General features: G+C 46.6%; 1 long non-coding RNA gene across 5 annotated transcripts; it reads left to right on the top strand.

The window, feature by feature from the left end:
* The first annotated feature begins 4,526 nt into the window (after positions 1-4,526).
* On the top strand, positions 4,527-5,675 carry LOC127911494 (uncharacterized). Of its 5 annotated transcripts, none has more exons than XR_008078737.1 (3): positions 4,527-4,550; positions 4,945-5,052; positions 5,657-5,675. It is a non-coding gene; the product is annotated as an uncharacterized LOC127911494 (long non-coding RNA). The 5 variants fall into 5 exon arrangements; XR_008078736.1 differs by lacking the exon at positions 4,527-4,550 and adding an exon at positions 4,563-4,586; XR_008078735.1 differs by lacking the exon at positions 4,527-4,550 and adding an exon at positions 4,599-4,622.
* Positions 5,676-16,180: the final 10,505 nt, after the last annotated feature.

The raw sequence follows: 16,180 nt of genomic DNA, 5'->3' as shown, positions 1-16,180 counted from the left end.
CCGGCTCAGTGCTCCTGATCTCTAGTACACCTCCTTGGATCAGGATATCCTGTGCCGGCTCTGCGTACTGTGTCTCCCTTGCGTCTGCATAGTCCAGTACGTCCTGTGCCTCCTCCCCGCACTCGCCCTGAGGTGCATGTCTTCAGCCCGGTGCCACCTGTACCGGTCCCACGCACCAGGCCTCCAGTGCGCCTCCAGAGTCCAGTACGTCCTGTGTTTGCTCCCCACACTGGCCCTGAGATGCATGTCTTCAGCCCGGGAACCACATGTACTGGTCCCACACACCAGGTCTCCAGTGCGCCTCCACAGTCCAGTACGTCCTCTTTTTGCTCCCCGCACTGGCCCTGAGATGCGTGTCTTCAGCCCGGTACCACCAGTGCCGGCATCACACATCAGGTCTCCAGTGCGCCTCCACAGTCCAGAGCTTCCGGCGACAGTTCTCAGTCCAGAGCTTCCGGCGACAGTTCCCAGTCCAGAGCTTCCGGCGACATTTCACAGTCCGGAACCTCCAACGACGGGACACAGTCTGGAACCTCCAGAGGCGGTCCACAGTCCGGAACCTCCAACGACGGCCCACAGTCCGAAACCTTCTGAGACGTCCCACGGTCCTGAACCTCCTGAGATGGTCCACAGTCCGGAACCTCCTGAGATGGTCCACAGTATGGAACCTCCTGAGACGGTCTGCAGTCCAGAGTCTCCAGCGGCGGTCGGCAGTCCAGAATCTCCAGCGGGTGTTCCAAGTCCAGAGCATCCGCCGATGATCTAGGTCCAGTTCCTCCGGCAACAATCCACGGTCCGGAGTCTCCGGCGACGATACACTGTCCGGTTCCACGGAAGTGGAGGGATCAGCGTGCGTTGAGGGGGCTACGTCCTGAACCGGAGCCACCACCAAGGATAGATGCCCAACCGGACCCTTCCCTATAGAGTCAGGTTTTTTTTTTTTTTGGGGGGTCACGCCCTGACTATCACGCCCTGACCTTAGAGCCTTTTTATTTCTATATTTGGTTAAGTCAGGGTGTGGTTTGGGTGGGCTTTCTAGTTTGTCCGTTTCTTTGTTCGCCTAGTATGGTTCCCAATCAGAGGCAGCTGTTTATCGTTGTCTCTGATTGGGGATCATACTTAGGCAGCCCTTTTTCTAACCTTCAGTTGTGGGATCTTGTCTTTGTATAGTTGCTGTTTAGCGTTACAGAGCTTTACGTTTGTTTGTATTTTGTTGTTTTTTGGTGTCATTTTAAATAAAAGTCAAATGTATGCCTACCATGCTACACCTAGGTCTCCTTCTAATGACGGACGTAACAATACTGCTCATGTCTGCCTGGAGGGACAGGGCTGGCCTTTTAGTGTGTGTGCCAAATAGAACCCTATTGAGGGGTTGGTTGTTAAGTAACCAAACCGAGGCGTGCACAACTATGGGGCAAAACAGACAGGGTTGGCTTAGATTGTTGACAACATCTGCTTCCTCCTGTATGCATTGCAGCCTGCCTCAGCCTCACCACTGAGCATAACATGTCTATCTCAGTAGCCTATTTCCGGCTCCTGCTGAGGTCGGCTCCATTTAACTTAGCTTCTTACTTCATCCTTCTAGCTGGTTAAATGATACTAGCCAGAGCCGTTCAACATTACTGCAATAGAAGTCTCTACCAGCAGCTAGCCACCAGATTGACATCTGCAAATATTTACTAGTTGTGCACTCATTCTCCGACAGTCGGTTTTAGTTTCAGGAGCAATGTCTGTAAACACGGAAAGAGTGATGGGACAGTTTTAAATGGCCTTTTGTCCGGCATCTCGCAAACACATTGTCAGCATCGTCTCCATGTGCCTACTTGAGCCGACTCAGAGCCGGGGTAGTCCGTTTCACATCTCAGGCCTTTGGCCTGTTCCGGTAAATCAGGGGGAGGCAGGAGAACATAACGAACACAGGAATCCACTCGTTCACAAAAAGACAGGAGAACATAATGAACACAACGCTGGTTAGGAATCCACTCGTTCACACAGAGACAGGAGAACATAATGAACACAACGCTGGTCAGGAATCCACTCGTTCATACAGAGACAGGAGAACATAATGAACACAACGCTGGTTAGGAAATCGTTCATACAGAGACAGGAGAACATAATGAACACAACGCGTTCACACAGAGACAGGAGAACATAATGAACACAACGCTGGTCAGGAATCCACTCGTTCATACAGAGACAGGAGAACATAATGAACACAACGCTGGTTAGGAATCCACTCGTTCACACAGAGACAGGAGAACATAATGAACACAACGCTGGTCAGGAATCCACTCGTTCACACAGAGACAGGAGAACATAATGAACACAACGCTGGTCACGCTACAGAGACAGGAGAACATAACGAACACAACGCTGGTCAGGAATCCACTCGTTCACACAGAGACAGGAGAACATAATGAACACAACGCTGGTCAGGAATCCACTCGTTCATACAGAGACAGGAGAACATAATGAACACAATGCTGGTCAGGAATCCACTCGTTCACACAGAGACAGGAGAACATAATGAACACAACGCTGGTCAGGAATCCACTCGTTCATACAGAGACAGGAGAACATAATGAACACAACGCTGGTCAGGAATCCACTCGTTCACACAGAGACAGGAGAACATAATGAACACAACGCTGGTCAGGAATCCTCTCGTTCATACAGAGACAGGAGAACATAATGAACACAACGCTGGTCAGGAATCCACTCGTTCACACAGAGACAGGAGAACATAATGAACACAACGCTGGTCAGGAATCCACTCGTTCACACAGAGACAGGAGAACATAATGAACACAACGCTGGTCAGGAATCCACTCGTTCACACAGAGACAGGAGAACATAATAACGCTGGTGAACACTCGCTCATACAGAGACTGAGAACATCACGCTGGTCAGGAATCCACTCGTTCACACAGAGACAGGAGAACATAATGAACACAACGCTGGTCAGGAATCCTCGTTCACAGGAGAGAACACAACGCTGGTCAGGAATCAACTCGTTCATACAGAGACAGGAGAACATAATGAACACAATGCTGGTCAGGAATCCTCTCGTTCACACAGAGACAGGAGAACATAATGAACACAACGCTGGTCAGGAATCCACTCGTTCACACAGAGACAGGAGAACATAATGAACACAACGCTGGTCAGGAATCCACTCGTTCACACAGAGACAGGAGAACATAATGAACACAACGCTGGTCAGGAATCCACTCGTTCACACAGAGACAGGAGAACATAATGAACACAACGCTGGTCAGGAATCCACTCGTTCACACAGAGACAGGAGAACATAATGAACACAACGCTGGTCAGGAATCCTCTCGTTCACACAGAAACAGGTACGATTAGAACTCAGTCAGATTAAGAATATAAGCGTTCTGAACTTTTATCAACTCTGGGAGCAAAAAATATACTTGTATTTGTATTTTTTTTTAATTACAAAACATTACAGACCTCTGTGTCCTCATATATATTTACAGCCCTGCAAGTGATATAAAGTCCCAAGTAATCAGCTTTCAGCAGCATACTTTTCTTTTACAGCAGGGATGGGTAACTCCAGTCCTCCATCCTTAGCAAACACAGCTGATTAAACTAATGCCATTCTAAACTGAACATCATGATTAGTTGATTATTGGAGTCAGGTGTGTTAGCTGGAGCTGGGTTGAAAGTGTGACACCAATCAGGCCCGTGAGGACTGGAGTTGAAACAGTTTTACCACAATAACACAATAATTCAGTTTTAAAAATACAGTAACTTGGTGTTGTTTACCATAAGTCCACTGCAACCGGTAGCTTACCGTAAAAAAAAATTATGGCATAAAAGGAAAACATGATGAAGAGGTAGAGGTCAGGATGGTTCTTCAACATGGTGGAGAGGTAGAGGTCAGGATGGTTCTTCAACATGTAAGAGAGGTTGAGGTCAGGATGGTTCTTCAACATGGTGAAGAGGTAGAGGTCAGGATGGTTCTTCAACATGTAAGAGAGGTAGAGGTCAGGATGGTTCTTCAACATGGTGGAGAGGTTGAGGTCAGGACGGTTCTTCAACATGGTGGAGCGGTTGAGGTCAGGATGGTTCTTCAACATGTAAGAGAGGTTGAGGTCAGGATGGTTCTTCAACATGGTGGAGAGGTAGAGGTCAGGATGGTTCTTCAACATGGTGGAGAGGTTGAGGTCAGGATGGTTCTTCAACATGGTGGAGAGGTAGAGGTCAGGATGGTTCTTCAACATGTAAGAGAGGTAGAGGTCAGGATGGTTCTTCATCATGGTGGAGAGGTAGAGGTCAGGATGGTTCTTCAACATGGTGGAGAGGTAGAGGTCAGGATGGCTCTTCAACATGGTGGAGAGGTAGAGGTCAGGATGGTTCTTCAACATGTAAGAGAGGTTGAGGTCAGGATGGTTCTTCAACATGTAAGAGAGGTTGAGGTCAGGATGGCTCTTCAACATGGTGGAGAGGTTGAGGTCAGGATGGTTCTTCAACATGGTGGAGAGGTTGAGGTCAGGATGGTTCTTCAACATGGTGGAGAGGTTGAGGTCAGGATGGTTCTTCAACATGGTGGAGAGGTTGAGGTCAGGATGGTTCTTCAACATGGTGGAGAGGTTGAGGTCAGGATGGTTCTTCAACATGGTGGAGAGGTTGAGGTCAGGATGGTTCTTCAACATGGTGGAGAGGTTGAGGTCAGGATGGTTCTTCAACATAAGAGAGGTAGAGGTCAGGATGGTTCTTCAACATGTAAGAGAGGTAGAGGTCAGGATGGCTCTTCAACATGTAAGAGAGGTAGAGGTCAGGATGGTTCTTCAACATGGTGGAGAGGTAGAGGTCAGGATGGCTCTTCAACATGGTGGAGAGGTAGAGGTCAGGATGGCTCTTCAACATGGTGGAGAGGTAGAGGTCAGGATGGTTCTTCAACATGGTGGAGAGGTAGAGGTCAGGATGGCTCTTCAACATGGTGGAGAGGTTGAGGTCAGGATGGTTCTTCAACATGGTGGAGAGGTAGAGGTCAGGATGGTTCTTCAACATGGTGGAGAGGTTGAGGTCAGGATGGTTCTTCAACATGGTGGAGAGGTAGAGGTCAGGATAGTTCTTCAACATGTAAGAGAGGTTGAGGTCAGGATGGTTCTTCAACATGGTGGAGAGGTTGAGGTCAGGATGGTTCTTCAACATGGTGGAGAGGTTGAGGTCAGGATGGTTCTTCAACATGTAAGAGAGGTAGAGGTCAGGATGGCTCTTCAACATGGTGGAGAGGTTGAGGTCAGGATGGTTCTTCAACATGGTGGAGAGAGGTCAGATGGTTCTTCAACATGGTGGAGAGGTGGTCAGGATGGTTCTTCAACATGGTGGAGAGGTAGAGGTCAGGATGGTTCTTCAACATGGTGGAGAGGTAGAGGTCAGGATGGCTCTTCAACATGGTGGAGAGGTAGAGGTCAGGATGGTTCTTCAACATGGTGGAGAGGTAGAGGTCAGGATGGTTCTTCAACATGGTGGAGAGGTAGAGGTCAGGATGGTTCTTCAACATGGTGGAGAGGTAGAGGTCAGGATGGCTCTTCAACATGGTGGAGAGGTAGAGGTCAGGATGGCTCTTCAACATGGTGGAGAGGTAGAGGTCAGGATGGTTCTTCAACATGGTGGAGAGGTTGAGGTCAGGATGGCTCTTCAACATGGTGGAGAGGTAGAGGTCATGATGGTTCTTCATGTAAGAGAGGTGGTTCTTCAACATGGTGGAGAGGTAGAGGTCAGGATGGCTCTTCAACATGGTGGAGAGGTAGAGGTCAGGATGGTTCTTCAACATGGTGGAGAGGTAGAGGTCAGGATAGTTCTTCAACATGGTGGGATGGTTCAGGATGGCTCTTCAACATGGTGGAGAGGTAGAGGTCAGGATGGTTCTTCAACATGGTGGAGATGGTTCTTCAACATGGTGGAGAGGTAGAGGTCAGGATGGCTCTTCAACATGTAAGAGAGGTAGAGGTCAGGACGGTTCTTCAACATGTAAGAGAGGTAGAGGTCAGGATGGCTCTTCAACATGTAAGAGAGGTAGAGGTCAGGATGGTTCTTCAACATGGTGGAGAGGTTGAGGTCAGGATGGTTCTTCAACATGGTGGAGAGGTAGAGGTCAGGATGGTTCTTCAACATGGTGGAGAGGTTGAGGTCAGGATGGTTCTTCAACATGGTGGAGAGGTAGAGGTCAGGATAGTTCTTCAACATGTAAGAGAGGTTGAGGTCAGGATGGTTCTTCAACATGGTGGAGAGGTTGAGGTCAGGATGGTTCTTCAACATGGTGGAGAGGTTGAGGTCAGGATGGTTCTTCAACATGTAAGAGAGGTAGAGGTCAGGATGGCTCTTCAACATGGTGGAGAGGTTGAGGTCAGGATGGTTCTTCAACATGGTGGAGAGGTAGAGGTCAGGATGGTTCTTCAACATGGTGGAGAGGTTGAGGTCAGGATGGTTCTTCAACATGGTGGAGAGGTAGAGGTCAGGATAGTTCTTCAACATGTAAGAGAGGTTGAGGTCAGGATGGTTCTTCAACATGGTGGAGAGGTTGAGGTCAGGATGGTTCTTCAACATGGTGGAGAGGTTGAGGTCAGGATAGTTCTTCAACATGGTGGAGAGGTTGAGGTCAGGATGGTTCTTCAACATGGTCAACATGGTTCTTCAACATGGTGGAGAGGTTGAGGTCAGGATGGTTCTTCAACATGGTGGAGAGGTTGAGGTCAGGATGGTTCTTCAACATGGTGGAGAGGTTGAGGTCAGGATGGTTCTTCAACATGGTGGAGAGGTAGAGGTCAGGATAGTTCTTCAACATGGTGGAGAGGTTGAGGTCAGGATGGTTCTTCAACATGGTGGAGAGGTAGAGGTCAGGATGGTTCTTCAACATGGTGGAGAGGTTGAGGTCAGGATGGTTCTTCAACATGGTGGAGAGGTTGAGGTCAGGATGGTTCTTCAACATGGTGGAGAGGTAGAGGTCAGGATAGTTCTTCAACATGGTGGAGAGGTTGATGGTTCTTCAACATGGTGGAGAGGTTGAGGTCAGGATGGTTCTTCAACATGGTGGAGAGGTAGAGGTCAGGATGGTTCTTCAACATGGTGGAGAGGTAGAGGTCAGGATGGTTCTTCAACATGGTGGTCAGGATGGTTCTTCAACATGGTGGAGAGGTTGAGGTCAGGATGGTTCTTCAACATGGTGGAGAGGTAGAGGTCAGGATAGTTCTTCAACATGGTGGAGAGGTTGAGGTCAGGATGGTTCTTCAACATGGTGGAGAGGTTGAGGTCAGGATGGTTCTTCAACATGGTGGAGAGGTTGAGGTCAGGATGGTTCTTCAACATGTAAGAGAGGTAGAGGTTAGGATGGCTCTTCAACATGGTGGAGAGGTTGAGGTCAGGATGGTTCTTCAACATGGTGGAGATGTAGAGGTCAGGATGGTTCTTCAACATGGTGGAGAGGTTGAGGTCAGGATGGTTCTTCAACATGGTGGTAGAGGAGATAGTTCTTCAACATGTAAGAGAGGTAGAGGTCAGGATGGTTCTTCAACATGGTGGAGAGGTTGAGGTCAGGATGGTTCTTCAACATGGTGGAGAGGTTGAGGTCAGGATGGTTCTTCAACATGGTGGAGAGGTTGAGGTCAGGATGGTTCTTCAACATGGTGGAGAGGTTGAGGTCAGGATGGTTCTTCAACATGGTGGAGAGGTTGAGGTCAGGATGGTTCTTCAACATGGTGGAGAGGTTGAGGTCAGGATGGTTCTTCAACATGTAAGAGAGGTAGAGGTCAGGATGGTTCTTCAACATGTAAGAGAGGTAGAGGTCAGGATGGCTCTTCAACATGTAAGAGAGGTAGAGGTCAGGATGGCTCTTCAACATGTAAGAGAGGTAGAGGTCAGGATAGTTCTTCAACATGGTGGAGAGGTTGAGGTCAGGATGGTTCTTCAACATGGTGGAGAGGTTGAGGTCAGGATGGTTCTTCAACATGGTGGAGAGGTAGAGGTCAGCCAGCTCTATGTAACATCAATAGGTTTAGGCTACTACGTGATACTCATGTTTTCTATGTACACATCATGAGGTGGCTACAACCTAGTCTATGAATGAATGTTTACAACGTAGGTCGAGATAATTTTGAGTTATCAAGGTGACAGACAGTGACACATTCAATACCACCTTGCACACTCTTGCCTGCGTCTAGCTGATTTAGAGAGTAATCGTTAGTCCAACAGTTGCAAAAGAGAGTTTCTATTGGAAAAAAATGCAGGTATGTTTATCCCTATTTTGTTTTGCGTTTACTTCTGTTTAAGAATATTTTTTTTGGCACAGAATTGGTGGAATGAATACACCCCTGATCACACGCAAGAAGTTCACTTTCATTGAAGCCATATAAAAACAGCATGAGGACTTTGCTCGTTGTATATATATAATTCCGTATCGCACCTATCTACGCGCGCTCCTCCTCTCACCTTTTCTCTTTGCTTGTGGACTTCAGTGCACAAGACATCAGCTGTCTGTGAACAGGTGACAAAACCTTTCCAAGCCAAACCTTCATATCATAACCACTAACGGCTACCCACAGCCTACATCATTGTCACGTCATAGTCTACTGGATCTAACATGTTAGTAGACCCGTTACAATCGTGCAGTACATTGTACAGTGAGAAAGCAGTTTAGCAGTTACACTGGTGGCCCCGATGACAAACTAATAAAAGCTTACCTTGACTTGGAAGAGTTCCGAATTTGGATAGCCATAGCCAGCGAGCTAATATAGCATCCCCCTCTGTTGGATAGCCATAGCCAGCTAGCTAATATAGCATCCCCCTCTGTTGGATAGCCATAGCCAGCTAGCTAACATAGCATCCCTCTCTGTTGGATAGCCATAGCCAGCTAGCTAACATAGCATCCCTCTCTGTTGGATAGCCATAGCCAGCTAGCTAATATAGCATCCCTCTCTGTTGGATAGCCATAGCCAGCTAGCTAATATAGCATCCCTCTCTGTTGGATAGCCATAGCCAGCTAGCTAACATAGCATCCCTCTCTGTTGGATAGCCATAGCCAGCTAGCTAATATAGCATCCCTCTCTGTTGGATAGCCATAGCCAGCTAGCTAATATAGCATCCCCCTCTGTTGGATAGCCATAGCCAGCTAGCTAACATAGCATCCCTCTCTGTTGGATAGCCATAGCCAGCTAGCTAACATAGCATCCCTCTCTGTTGGATAGCCATAGCCAGCTAGCTAATATAGCATCCCTCTCTGTTGGATAGCCATAGCCAGCTAGCTAATATAGCATCCCTCTCTGTTTGAGCCGGGTATTTGAGTAGGTTAAACTAGCTAGCTGCATTTGCTATCTAAGTGAAAGTGAAAGTTTAAAAAAAATACAACCATATATAGATATCTCACTCACTCTCTCTTGTTTCTCCTGCATTTTGGAAGAACTGTTCAACAATTGTCTTTCTCTCTCTTTGTGTAAACTACTCACCACATTTGATGCACTGCAGTGCTTGCTAGCTGTTGATTCTGCGTTCAGATTTATTCTCAGAACCTTTGATGTGGTGGACAGCATGTCATTCCATGTGTTGTTGTTTGTGTTGTTGTTTGTGTCACACTGCTTTGCTTTATCTTGACCAGGTCGCAGTTGTAAATGAGAACTGTTTCTCAACTGGCCTACCTGGTTAAGTAAAGGTGATATAAATAAAAAAATGTTCATGCTGCGAGAGCTCTGATAGGTTGGAGGACGTCCTGCGGAAGTTGGAAGGGGGTGAGAAACGCCTCCCAGGTTTTGCATTGAACTCAATGTACCCAGAGGAGGACAGAAGCTAGCTGTCCTTAGGCTACACCATGATGCTCACTCAGAGAGTGCATGTTGAGGCTCCGGGTAGACCTTAATTGCAAAACAGTTTGTTTAAGTTATAAATTATTTGCTGACGTGAATACATTTAATATAGTTTTTATCTAAAAAGGAGATATTTTTTTATGTTTCACTATTTAGGATTTGTATGACATTTACTGAGGAGGATGGTCCTCCCTTTCCTTTCCTCCCTTTTTCTCCCCAATTTCATGGTATCCAATTGTTGTAGTAGCTACTATCTTGTCTGATCGCTACAACTCCCGTACGGGCTCGGGAGAGACGAAGGTTGAAAGTCATGCGTCCTCCGATACACAACCCAACCTAGCCACACTGCTTCTTAACACAGCGCGCATCCAACCCGGAAGCCAGCCGCACCAATGTGTCGGAGGAAACACCGTGCACCTGGCAACATTGGTTAGTGCGCACTGCGCCCGGCCCGCCACAGGAGTCGCTGGTGCACGATGAGACAAGGACATCCCTACCGACCAAACCCTCCCTAACCCGGACGTCACCCCACGGACCTCCCGGTCGCAGCCAGTTACGACAGAGCCTGGGCGCGAACCCAGGGACTCTGATGGCAAGCTGGCGCTGCAGTACAGCGCCCTTAACCACTGCGCCACCCGGGAGCACTAGTGGACAGTTAAAGGTCAGGATCGTTCTTCACTGCCATCATAGCAGTAAAGAATATTTTCTGGTAATGTGTTCTCAGTCAACTTACCTGGTAAAGTGAGGGTTAAATAAATTAAATACATATATTGCACTACTTTTGACCAGGGCCCATATTTTGACCAGGGCCCATATTTTGACCAGGGCCCATATTTTGACCAGGGCCCATATTTTGACCAGGGCCCATATTTTGACCAGGCCCCATATTTTGACCAGGGCCCATATTTTGACCAGGGCCCATATTTTGACCAGGGCCCATATTTTGACCAGGGCCCATATTTTGACCAGGGCCCATACTTTGACAAGGGCCCATATTTTGACCAGGGCCCATATTTTGACCAGGGCCCATATTTTGACCAGGCCCCATATTTTGACCAGACCAGGCCCATATTTTTTGACCAGGCCCCATATTTTGACCAGGGCCCATTTTGACATATTTTGACCAGGGCCCATATTTTGACCAGGCCCCATATTTTGACCAGAGCCCATATTTTGACCAGGGCCCATACTTTGACCAGGCCCCATATTTTGAACAGGGCCCATATTTTGACCAGGGCCCATACTTTGACCAGGCCCCATATTTTGACCAGGGCCCATATTTTGACCAGGGCCCCAATGCTATCTGTGATCATAATGGGATGATCAGATAACTGCCGCTGTATAAGTGGTTAGGAGCAAGTCGGCCAGCCAATCATTTCACTGTAGGTCTAATAACATGGTAGATATAGAAGGATAAGGGATATTCTATAGTCTCTCCCAGTTTTCAATTCAAATGGGCTTTTATTGGAATGGGAAGCACATTGTCAAAGCAACTGAAATAGCAATAAACTCTCTCCCTCTCTCACTCCTCTTACCTCTCAGCCCCCACACTGAGGGTCATGGAATTTTGTAGGTGTCATCTGTAAATAGATGATCATCTCCTGTGGCATTCAGAAACACACACACACACACACACACACACACCTCAAACGCACGTGCACACACACACGTGCACACACAGACGTAGGCTACCCAACATAAACACAAAAACGTACATGCACACAAACACCCACACTAACTTCAAATGGGTCTTTCTCTCCTGGTTGAGTAAATAATACTAATAACAATAATAGAGGAGCAGAAATAACAGAGATAAGTAGCTTGGCAGCCATTGCTGAGCTGTGAGTTACTGTGTTGTGTGATACTTCACAGAGCAGTATAACAGGCAGTGCTGATTCTGAACCGCAGACAGTTTGAGATAAATAATGAAGCTGATTGTATTAATACTGTGTACGGAAGAGCTGAGAGATGCTTGAAGTACTCCGGCTTCCATTCATCTGTCTCACACACACACACACACACACACACACACACACACACACACACACACACACACACACACACACACACACGCACACACACACATGCACACACACACACGCGCACATGCACACGCACACGCACACACGTGCACACACACACACACACACACACACACACACACACACACACACACACACACACACACACACACACACACACACACACACACACACACATGAGGTCGACCGATTATTATTTTTCCACGCTGATACCGATTATTGGAGGACCAAAAAAAGCCGATACCGATCAATCGGACGATTTTTTCAAAATGTATTTGTAATAATGACAATTATAACAATACTGAATGAACATTTATTTTAACTTAATATAATACATAAATAAATAAAATCAATTTTGCCTCAAGTAAATAATGAAACATGTTCAATTTGGTTTAAATAATGCAAAAAAGAAAGTGTTGGAGAAGAAAGTAAAAGTGCAATATGTGCCATGGAAGAAAGCTAAAGTTTAAGTTCCTTGCTCAGAACATGAGAACATATGAAAGCTTGTGGTTCCTTTTAACACGAGTCTTCAATATTCCCAGGTAAGAAGTTTTAGGTTGTAGTTGTTTTAGGAATTATAGGACTATTTCTCTCTATACGATTTCATATACCCTTGACTATTGGATGTGCTAATATAAACTTTAGTATTGCCAGTGTAACAGTATACCTTCGGTCCCTCTCCTCGCTCCTAACTGGGCTCGAACCAGAAACACATCGACAACAGCCACCCTCGAAGCAGCGTTACCCATGCAGAGCAAGAGGAACAACCACTCCAAGTCTCAGAGCGAATTACATTTGAAATGCTATTAACGCGCACCCTGCTAACTAGCTAGCCATTTCACATCGGTTACACCAGCCTCATCTCGGAAGTTGATAGGCTTGAAGTCATAAACAGCTTGAAATGCTTGAAGCATTGCGAAGAGCGGCTGGCATAACGCACAAAATAGCTGTTTGAATGAATGCTTACGAGCCTGCTGCTGCCTACCATCGCTCAGTCAGACTGCTCTATCAAATCATAGACTTAATTATAACATAATAACACACAGAAATACGAGCCTGAGGTCATTAATATGGTCGAATCCGGAACCTATCATCTCGAAAACAAAACGTTTATTATTTCAGTGAAGTACGGAACCGTTCCGTATTTTATCTAACGGGTGGCCTCCATTAGTCTAAATATTTCTGTCACATTGCACAACCTTCCATGTTATGTCATAATTACGTACAATTCTGGCAAATTAGTTCCCAACGAGCCAGGCGGCCCAAACTGTTGCATATACTCTGACTCAGCGTGCAATGAACGCAAGAGAAGTGACACAATTTCACCTGGTTAATATTGCCTGCTGACTTGGATTTCTTTTAGCAAAATATGCAGATTTAAAAATATATACTTCTGTGTATTGATTATAAGAAAGGCATTGATGTTTATGGTTAGGTGCAATGGATTGTGCTTTTTTCGCAAAAGAGCTTTTGTTAAATCATCCCCCGTTTGGCAAAGTTGGCTGTCTTTGTTAGGAAGAAATAGTCTTCACACTGTTCGCAATGAGCCAGGCGGCACAAACTGCTACATATACCCTGACTCTGTTGCAAGAGAAGTGACACGAAGAAATTAATGTTAGAAGGCAATATTAACTAAATATGCAGGTTTAAAAATATATACTTGTGTATTGTTTTTAAGAAAGGTATTGATGTTTATGGTTAGATACACGTTGGAGCAACGACAGTCCTTTTTCGCGAATGCGCACCGCATCGATTATATGCAACGCAGGACACGCTAGATAAACTAGTAATATCATCAACCATGTGTAGTTAACTAGTGATTATGATTGATTGTTTTTTATAAGATAAGTTTAATGCTTCTTACTGCATTCGCGGTCAGAGCATTGGACTAGTTAACCTTAAGGTTGCAAGATTGAATCCCCAAGCTGACAATGTAAAAATCTGTCGTTCTGCCCCTGAACAAGGCAGTTAACCCACTGTTCCCAGTTGGCTGTCATTGTAAATAAGAATGTGTTCTTAACTGACTTGCCTAATTAAATAAAGGTATAAAAAGAAAAACAATTAAATTTTGATTTCCGATTGTTATGAAATCGGCCCAAATTTATCGGCCCTAATTAATCGCCCCTCATTAATCGGCCAGTCCGATTAATCGGTCGACCTCTAACACATACACACACATGCACACACACTGGCACACACACACATGCACACATGCTGGAACACACACACACACACATGCACCCACACATACACACACACACGCACACATGCTGGAACACACACACACACGCACACACACACACACGCACATGTACACAAGCTGGCACACACACACACACATGCACACACGCTGGAACACACACACACACGCACACACACACACATTCACATGTACACAAGCTGGCACACACACACACACATAAACACATGCTGGCACACACACAGTGCCTCTATCTTTCTTCTGTCTTCCTGTCTGGTTCTCTCTGCCGTCAAGACACACTAACGATATAGAAAGAGAAGGAGAGGAAGTGACAGTGGGAGCGAGAGGGGGTGAGATATAGAACTAGGGAGAAAGCGGGAGAGAGAGAGAACGTGGGAGAGAGGGGCAAATGAAAGGACAGAGGACAGGGTAAGAGGAGTGAGATGTTGAAAAGGTGCCGACCCTCTGTGTTTAAGAAGGGTAAGATGATATGTGTGAGCAGAGGAGGAGGAGAAGAGGAGGAAGAGGAGGAGGGGAGAGGAGGGAGGAAGGGGAAAGAGAAGGAGGGCCTGTAGAGTATTGTGTCCAGCTGAAGTATCTGATGACGGGAGAATAGCTAAAGTAATGATTTGTTGTCATCCTTCCCCTCTCCTCCTCCTCCTCCCCCTCTCCTCTTCTCTCCACCCCCGCAGTGTCAGGGGATCTAACCCTCAAAGTGAGCCTAGCTGCCGCACTCAATCTCTCCTCCTGTCCCCCCTGTAGCTACTGCGAGTCCACAACAACCACCGCTCACTGCTGCCACGGCAACGGCTAGTCCACAACAACCATAGCTCACTGCTGCCACGGCAATGGATAGTACACAACAACCACTGCTCACTGCTGCCACGGCAATGGCTAGTCCACAACAACCACCACTCACTGCTGCCTTGGCAACAGCTAGTACACAACAACCACCGCTCACTGCTGCCACGGAAACGGGCTAGTACACAAAAACGCCGCTCAATGCTGCCACGGCACTGCAAATAACCACGACCATAGTGATGCAGAGAAGAGAAGAGTTTCAACACACACACATTTAGTTATCCTACATTCCTACATAGCCTACTGTGTGTGTGTGTGTGTGTGTGTGTGTGTGTGTGTGTGTGTGTGTGTGTGTGTGTGTGTGTGTGTGTGTGTGTGTGTGTGTGTGTGTGTGTGTGTGTGTGTGTGTGTGTGTGTGTGTGTGTGTGTGTGTGTGTGTATTTATTTGTGCCGATCAACCCACTCACACCCCCAACCGGTCCTCCTCCTCCACTCGGACAGCAGCGGAGAGAGGCAGGGACCTTGGATAGACACGACCTGCGTGATGCATGGCGAGCACCTGGTATATCCCAAATGGCACCCTTTTCACTATATAGTGAAATACACTATGGGGCCTGGTCAAAAGTAGTGCACTATATAGAGGCAATATAGTGAATAGGGTGCCATTCGGGACTCAAACCATGTCTGGCAGCCTAACCATGTCTCAGAAGTAGGAGGCATTAGGATTCATATTTTATTTGCATAATGCCTTAAGGTCTCTCATAGACATTAATTACACTGATCTAAGCTTGTTGCTCTCCTCTCTCTCTCTCTCTCTGTCTCTCCCCACAGCTAAAACACTTCCCTGTCATTCTCAAAAGGTCATTCTTTATCCCCTAGTGCAATAAAAAGGGATATTTTTCTTATAACCAAGTCTTTTTATTCACCGGCTCCAATTAGCTAGCTGGGGTTGGGTAGAAATTCTCTGATTTGGCACAGCCATGAGGAGGACGAGAGTGTGATTCTCACACACATGCACACACAGGCGCGCAACACACACACAGGCGTGCAACACACACCCACAGCCACGCAACACATGGGCACACACACACACACACACACGTAACACACATACACGGTACCTGCTCGTGGGCAGCCCTCAATTTACTCCACAGCAAGAGATCGAAGAAGAAGATACACAAATAACTCATTTGTATTGGATTTTTTTTTATTCTTTTTTTTTTAGGCAGAACTGTGAAGATGTGCCTCTCAGCCATTGTCCCATCTGGTAATTTCCCTCCATTTCTCCCCACACAAACAGACTGCATGGTCGT

The sequence above is a fragment of the Oncorhynchus keta genome, chromosome 24 (assembly GCF_023373465.1).
Source record: "Oncorhynchus keta strain PuntledgeMale-10-30-2019 chromosome 24, Oket_V2, whole genome shotgun sequence".
Classification (NCBI taxonomy): domain Eukaryota; kingdom Metazoa; phylum Chordata; class Actinopteri; order Salmoniformes; family Salmonidae; genus Oncorhynchus; species Oncorhynchus keta.
Note: the sequence above shows the minus strand (reverse complement) of the source record. Positions and strands in the feature narration are given on the sequence as shown.